The following is an 8156-nucleotide window of genomic DNA, read 5'->3' on the forward strand; positions in this document are numbered from 1 at the left end:
TAGCAACGTGGGACCAATTTCACATGAACTTGGACTTGAACCCTTTTCCGTTTTATGATATTCATGCTGATAGTATCTTCAAACAATAAATTGTGAAAAGATAAGAGGCAGACTGAAGATTCTGTTTTACTCAAGCTCATTTGGAACTAAACTGAATTTTAAAAAATCCTCAAAAAAAGATGCTTGTCTATAACTCAGCAATTACTGGCGATATTGGACCAATTTTGCATGAACTTGGACATAAACCCTTTTCCGTTTGATAACGATTTTCAAGCTGTTCGTATCTTTAATCCACAAATAGAGACTGAGAGACTTCTAAGTGTTCGATAACACGTGAAATTTATCTCTCAGGATTCTGTCAATATCGAGTTCATTTATTTAGGTGGTCTAGACAGGGTCTCCTGCAAGGAGAATCGAGATGTTCTGCTTCTTGAAAAGTTTAGTATGTAAATTAGTTATGTAATTTTCAAGTTGATTGTTTTGACGTCCTCCATATCAATTTTTCCTTAGTCCTCGGCTTGTCGATGCCTCCTTCAGGTTTCTTTGTCCAACTGAGCAAAGGGTCTGTAGTCCTTGTGGTCTCATCAGGATTAATGGCAGTTTTTGTATAAGGCAAACTTTGTGTGCCGCGTGACTCTCCAAATTCCAATAATATTGCATATGACCCATGGAAAATCTATGGTATCACCACCTTTCATTTGGAAACCTAAAAAGTTTTAGATTCTTTTATACCAGAAAATTAAAACAAAAAGTTGTTAAAAGTGAAAGTATAGTTCATTCAGCATCATTTTAGGAACATCGTAATCGTAACGCTTGGAATATAAATGCAAATACCATGCAGTCGAACCTGTATTAAGCGGCAATGTTTTAAGCGGTCACCTCTGTTAACCCTTTGCACACTAAGTGGACAGATATGTCCAGATAATACCGTTACTACTTTTGATACTTGTTTCTTGTTGAATTTAAGACACAACATTATGTAAGTGTGTAAATTATGCCGGCTAGTTGATGTAACACCTATTGCAACCTACAACGCCCACAATGAATCCTGATTTTCATTGCAGTGAACCGTTCGTATGGCAACAAATCCCAAAGTCCAGCATTTTGCTCCAAGAGCAACACCAAAAACGTGTCAATCTTTTGAGATAAAAACTTGCTAAAAACATCAAAAGTTTGCGTTCAAATCACACCTCATGGTCAGATCTTGGAGTTTGGCTAGAAAATTCCTTCTCATTTTATCTGCCAGCCCTTGTTTCTCCATTTTGATGAAAGCCAGTGTCGCGAACACAACCGTTGCCTTGTCCATGGCCGAAAAGAATTCTGGGTAATCCTACCAGCAAAATATCGCAGCGATTGAAATTGTTACCGGTCAAAACTTGGCTGCATAGCCTTGGTAGGTCCTAGAAGCTATCCACAGATGGGCCAGAGAGACAACTTCACTTGTGAACTCGCCAAGCTGGCAGTAAAGCATTGTTGGCGGTCCAGTCTACATGAAAACTACTCTCACCTCTGTTTTCATCTGTTTCTCATTCAGAGACTTGCCTCTACCCACATTCCAGCTTAATGATGCCGACATGGAGGCTTCTGTAGAGGGAAATGGAAACCGAATCGATTTCAACTCCTCGAAACACGAAATGTTGATTTAGGTCACGTGACCCTCAAGTCTGAGCCCAAAGTACCTCGAAACGGCAAATATTGTAACGGATACTCTTTATAGGGACAAATAGAGTGAGGTTAAGTGTGTCTCGCCAAATTACAAATGAAAAAATAACGAGCCCTTGGTCTTCTACGGGTGAAGTGGTTTTCAAAACCCCGAGATTGTTACTTCCTAGTTACTGTAATTTTAACCTCTATTAGGCGGTCACCCTTTCCTGAGTCCCAACGGCTTTTTTGTATTGCCTTCCACCTGTGGTCACTGAACGGTCACTCGGAGGGGAACCACTCATATAAAACTAAGAAAAATCTATCAAGTAAAATTTAATCCATATTTAGCTCCGAAATCAGAGATAAAACATGTTTGAGCAAGTCTTTGTAAATTAAGTGGCCAATAGTGGCATGAAAAGGCGATTTTTAGCATTTTTTTAAATACCCCATTCTGCCATTTCCATTGGTGACCGCTTAATAAAGGTTTGACTGCAACTCGTAAGCTATTCTCTTCACGACCTATATCTTTTCCTATTGTAAGAAAATAGTCTTTTGCAAGCTGCTTTCAAATTTGATTACCACATTGACTTGATTCAGTAATTTCGGTGTGCTATGCAGGGGTGGATCTAGGGGGAGGGTGCAGGGGGTGCGTAGGCCTCCCTGAGATGACGTACAACTTTCTAATACAAGTGGTATTCTGCAAAAAGAAAAAAAAAACTATGTGGTTTATTGGTGTTGAAGTAGAGCAAGAGACAAGGTTGAAGAATTTATGTTAAACGGCGTAAAAATGGTAGTATGGCACTGGAATTTGGAGCATTAGCCCTTCTAACTTTACGTCCGGTCACCAGTCAGTTACGCCATTCTTTAGGGGTGCACTCCCTCCTGGATCCGCCCCTGCTATGCTCCTTTAAGGCCCAGCCAAACGATAAATGTTGGACGATCCAACATGTTGCTTACATGTTGGACAGTCCAACATGTTGTAAATTAGGGGGTGGCCAAACGATACCAAACATCCATTCAACATGTTTGATCAAACATGTGACGCATAGGATTGTGGGTAAGGATATTTCCCAGCACACACCACATTGTAATATCCACGGATGCTTGAAACATGGCGGAGAGGAAAGAGAAATTTAAGCGTTGTTTATCAGTGTTATTAGTGCTTGACGAGCTTGAAGAAACCGATGATAGAGCTTGTTTTGACTAGTTCGCGGGCGAGCTGGGACCTTAGTCCAACAATTTTATTCCTAATATCACTCACGGTTATATCGAGTTCCTCTTCGATCGAAAAATATGCTCGTTCTCTCTTGTCTTTCAGGTGGAACTCGGCAAAAAAAAATCCCATTAGCAACCATTCTCTTCCAATAGGTCGATCAATCGGTCGGTTTCCTCGTCGCTCCAACGTCTTACTTTTTGTTTTGGTGTTTTTTTGCTAGAAGTTTGAGCGATATTCTGCGCTGCTTCCACGCTGGCTGCCATTTTCAAACTACACTGACGCAAGCCAACGGTGTCTATGGTAACGACTGAGTTTGCAGTCACAATGCGCGTGCGCACATGCAACATGTTGAGACTGGCCAAACGAACAAAACCTCGCACATCCAACATGAGAACAGAAGAAATGTTGGACGATGTTGGATCAAATGTTTGATACTGCTTCAAACATGTTCCAACATCATCCAACATGTTGAGTGGTCATCAAATACAGTGGCTAAACGGTGAAATGTTGGTTCACCCAATATGTTGGATCGTCCAACATTTATCGTTTGGCCGGGCCTTTACACTCATTGGAACAATGCTAATCAGGCTCCAGTTGTTCGAAGGGTTGATAACGCTATCCACCGGATAAACGTCTATCCGCTGGATACCATAGGAAGTTTTTGGTTAACACTCACAGCATCCGCTGGATAGCGATTTATTCGTTTCAAGAACTGAGCCCTGTTTACTAGTGGAGAAAGCAATTGCTTTGGTTCAAGTTGATTTCTCTACAGTAATTTCCTGGAAATTACATTCTTAATTCCATCCCTCCTCGAGTTCGTTTAGGGTTAATCACATGTTGAATTCTCGATTAGGGAAGAACTGCTGTTTTTTTTTTCCTTTTAATACGAGAACGGTTTGCACCTTTTTAATTCTTTCAAGGTGGCTGTACTTGTAGACCATCTCTGCTTTTCATTTCCCGCACTGTATTTATAACTAGGAAATTTGAAAGTTGCAGCTCGTTAATTTATGGAAAAGGGTAGTACCTTGGGAACGCCCCATACTACTTGGTGTTTACTTTGTTGTTATGTAACCAATTTTACAGGATATTTTCTCCCTGAGTCTCCTGTTGTCTATTTTTAATTTCGTCAGTAGATTTCTAAAAGTTTTTATGTTGTCAAGCCGAGTTACTGTCACCTTTATAGTCAGATGGACAGCATTTTCTCTGGTTGCTTAAGACAATAAGCGACAATAAAGAAGACAATATACCAAAAAGTGTCATAGAAAGCCTAAATTTTCCTTCAACAGAAGTAAAATCTCAGTAGAGCGTCATTTGCAGAGCTTACTCTTTAATTAAAAGCTCGATCGTTTTAGCTATTACTTTGTAATTTCTGCTAACACTTCCAAAAATAGTCAAGTAGACACGTGATGAGAATAAAGTACATGGAAACCAGGGTACAAAGTGTAATAGTTTTCATGGCCAAATTCACACAACTATTTTAATGACGATGACGAGAGTCTATGATGAAATCCCGACATTATGGTAAATAAGGTTACTTCTCCACTTGATTTAATAAGGTTTCGTCTGCTCCAAGAAAACGTTAAACAACTCAAGAGGGCTTTCTGCTTCGAAAGTCAAGGTTTGTCGTCTAAAGGACTAGACGAGGAATTTTCAAGCCAAGCCGTACTGGGTGTTTTTCAGTTCCTAGCTTGGTTGTTCGTGAAACTTGTTAGGAACCCTCAGCCTGCAGAGCTGGGGTCATTTATTTGGCGGTTTTCAGGCGAGCGAAGGCAAGCAGGAAGTGAGCAAGAGGGGGAGGAGTGAGGTGTAAAAAAAAATTATCGCGAAATTTTTTCCCTTATTTTCCCCGCGCGTATCTCGCTCTGCGCCCTCACCTAGTGCATGGTTCCACTCTCCTGAAAGTTGCAGGTCAGAGATACCTTATCTTCCTCAGCGGATGAAATGTCTCTAAAGTAGCACGGAACATGGGAAAAATCTACATCATATGCTAGAGGCGACCGGCCGTTCCGGACGTACCGGTCAACGAGTGGTACTCGTGAGTATCCTTAGTGTTTTGGTCAGATCACAGGCAGACCACGCTATGTGTTCGTGGTGAATAATGTTTGACATGAGACGAACAAACTCTATGAGAACTATAAATAAAGCTCTGAAAATTGCATATGGAAATTATGTCTCTGTCTGAACATCTTGCTAAAGTTAAATGAAATATTGATCGAATCTTTTGTGGTAATTTTTCGTCCTCGTGGGCCGTCCGTCTATTTACGGACCGTGATGTATTTTAGATGTACAATTTTCAGAGCCTTATTCGTAACCCTCATAGATTTGTTTATTTTCGGAGTCAACAGTTATTAACCACGAACACATAGTGTGGTCTGCCTATGGTCAAATACCTTATGATTAACGGCGATACTTACGTAAATCCCCTTTGGTTTCGAATCACTTGTAAGTCAATAATGTTTTTTTTTTGTGTGTGTTTAAGACGGACGGCCAGGCTCCCATGAGGGTGGTGCAATGCCTGCCGAACACACTTCTGATCCAACCCATGGCTAAAGTGCAAGGCCTTAGGGTTGGGACCGCCAGAAACGAGGGACACCAGTCGCCAACTTCGCTAGGGAGTCGAACCCTACCTCCTACAAAAATTAACACACACACGCCAAAAATTAAACACGCGCACTCGGTAACATAACTACTTTTTAGTTGTCTTTGTTTTAATATTTTAAACTAATTTTGTTTTAACTAATTCTTAGGAAAGTACTTTAGGGGAACCAGGGTTTGGATTAGGGATTAGGGACTCACACAATTGACTGTTGAGGAACGCGTAGGTATGAGGCTAACCGCCGTCGATCCATACCCTCAGCTTTGAAACCAGCAGGTTGAGAGAGGATCTCGAGGACCTCACTTCTGGATTTGGTTGAGATAATAGCCATGGAAGAGAGTTGCTTAGACGTCTCTTTAAGGGCTGGCACAGCATCTTGCGAGGAGTGCTGGGCCTTCTTGGCGGATCCTTTCGAGACCGGAGGCGTCGGAGGAGCAGAACGTTTTCGGGAGACAGTAGACCAGGGACCATCGTTATCTGTTGCTGAAACTTGGTCGGCAGGTATGCAGGACGTGAAGCGATCGTCACTGGCATCCGAGGTGTACTCACACTCTTCATCACAGTCTGCCACAGCAATACTGTCATGGGTCTCGGGTACGGCTGCACTTTCATGGGCCACAGGCGTACTGTCATCAGTAGGCGAGGGAACATCAATCATCTAAGCACTGGACTCAACAGTTCCTGTGACCGCAGGTGCATCCACTGCCTCGGCTAGAGCACCCACGGCCACCTTGAAGTTTCTAGCCAAATGCCCATCCTGACGGCAGCGAAAACATTTGCCCCTAAGGAGACACTCAGCCGACTTGTGGCCAACCTTGCGGCAAGTGACACACTAAAGGGGCTGCCCCCTATACCAAAATTTGCAGCGCACACCCCGGATGGGGATAAACGGCGGAATAACTTTCCGCACCACCATCTGCGCAACACGAGACCCGGTAGAGACCGAAGGCCTACCGGGCCAAACCTGATTACGAACAGATTTCACAGAGCCGTAAGCCGACAAGGCCGTACTAATGGCCTCATTAGATCCCTCGAAGGGGAACCACGATATAACAACAGTGGTAAGTTGGGGTGGAGGAGGAGGGGGCTTAACCACCCTACACTCAACGTCGCCCAACTTGACCACACCCAGCTCCTCAAAGAAGAGTTTAGCCACCTCACCGTTCTCCATAAAAGTAACCCTGGCAACACGGACGGGGCACGCCTGCACAGCAGCCACCTGATGGTCTGACTCACGATCGAAAAAATTTAGCAACAATTCCACCGCCTCCGGGAAAAACATCCCCTCAGGGAGCCCCCGGCAATCAATGTCGATTGTCCTATTAAAGGACACAACCATAGCAAAGCTCGGCCCCAACCCAAAGACTAGTCTGAGGGATGGGTGACCAAGGCCAAAAGAAAAAAGAACCACCTGCCCAAGAGGGAAAGACCACAAGTTTTCCCTCCCGGCAGGTACTCACTTGTCTGGCACTTAACCTCAACAAAAACTCCAAACCACAAGGGTGAGGAGCGACCCTTACCAAGCAAAGGACAATCCCGCGTCAGGTAAGTCAATAATGTATGATTAAGACCCAATTTGTTCCTCGATTTCATATGTCCTCTAATATATGACTGGTACTATCTCGTCAAATTAAGGAAAACGCAACGGGAGTGATATCTGTCAACAGTCACAAAGCAGTTTGACAGTATTGTCTAGTAAATGGAGTTAGGCTCGCACGTAAATTATTGGTCTAACTTTACTCATTTGATCACATTGTGCATTTACGTTGGAAAATCTTTCTTTCGTATTCCGAAAAAAATGGGCCGCTAAGAAATATATCGAGAAAGAGTCAAGAGTTATATCTGTGAATGCCTTGCTGGGAATCACACGACGACTGCCCTTTTCCAGTTACGGTACTTCAATAGAGAGATTAAGCACCACGTATTTTTTCCCCGCGAACAGCAGAGAGGGTCACGTGACCAGACATTTCCCTCGTTTGCCGTTTGCCGGCCGCCGTTTCTACTCGAGGAGGACATTTTTCCCGTTTTTAGGGAACGCGAAAACGTGAGTATTTGCAGCCCATTTTTACGGCCTATTTCTACAATTTCATCGCTTGCTTTTATAGCTAAGCTTCGTTTATCATTTTACTTCTATATGAACTGCTTGTAAAGCTAATAGAGTTCAAATTCAAGCGGAAAATACATTACTTCTTTGTATCCATTATTTCTAGTTGCAGTGAATGGCGACCGAGAACATTTGCCTTGGGACAATTAAGAAATATGGGCCTTGCCTGTACTGAACTGTATTTCAGTTGATATTTTTAACAATAAGTTGAAAAAGTTTCTTTTTGAGCGAACATTTAGTTAATACCTAGTTAATTTCAAATGTTTAGAAATTTTTGTAAGCTTACATATATATTTAACACTCGTTTTTGTTTTGAACTTCTCTCACTTGGGTAAATCGCTTTAGAACTTTATATTTGGCCCATAAAAATTATGTACAGCCATTTCCTGTTTTTATTTTATTTTAAAGTTATAGTCATGCCTCTTTTTCGTCGGGAAGAAGTTAAACAGACGAACATCGTGGACGGAACGGCAAACGACAAACGCGGCTAGCCTACGTTCAGCGTTCGCCGTTTTCGCGGCGCTTAATCTAACTATTATCGCGTGATGTTGCCGTGTGGTTTTTTAAAATAAATTTTTTTTGGGATTTCCGTTTTA

General features: G+C 42.4%; 2 long non-coding RNA genes across 2 annotated transcripts; one reads left to right on the top strand and one right to left on the bottom strand.

Moving 5' to 3' along the window:
- Window positions 1-266: 266 nt before the first annotated feature.
- On the bottom strand, window positions 267-1375 carry LOC148720511 (uncharacterized). The gene is made up of 2 exons (XR_015993435.1): window positions 1191-1375; window positions 267-723 (listed from the first exon to the last, which is right to left on the bottom strand). It is a non-coding gene; the product is annotated as an uncharacterized LOC148720511 (long non-coding RNA).
- A 237-nt stretch (window positions 1376-1612) lies between these two features.
- On the top strand, window positions 1613-8156 carry LOC148720512 (uncharacterized). The gene is made up of 3 exons (XR_015993434.1): window positions 1613-7001; window positions 7399-7500; window positions 7969-8156. It is a non-coding gene; the product is annotated as an uncharacterized LOC148720512 (long non-coding RNA).

The sequence above is a fragment of the Stylophora pistillata genome, chromosome 11 (assembly GCF_964205215.1).
Source record: "Stylophora pistillata chromosome 11, jaStyPist1.2, whole genome shotgun sequence".
In the NCBI taxonomy this organism is placed as follows: domain Eukaryota; kingdom Metazoa; phylum Cnidaria; class Anthozoa; order Scleractinia; family Pocilloporidae; genus Stylophora; species Stylophora pistillata.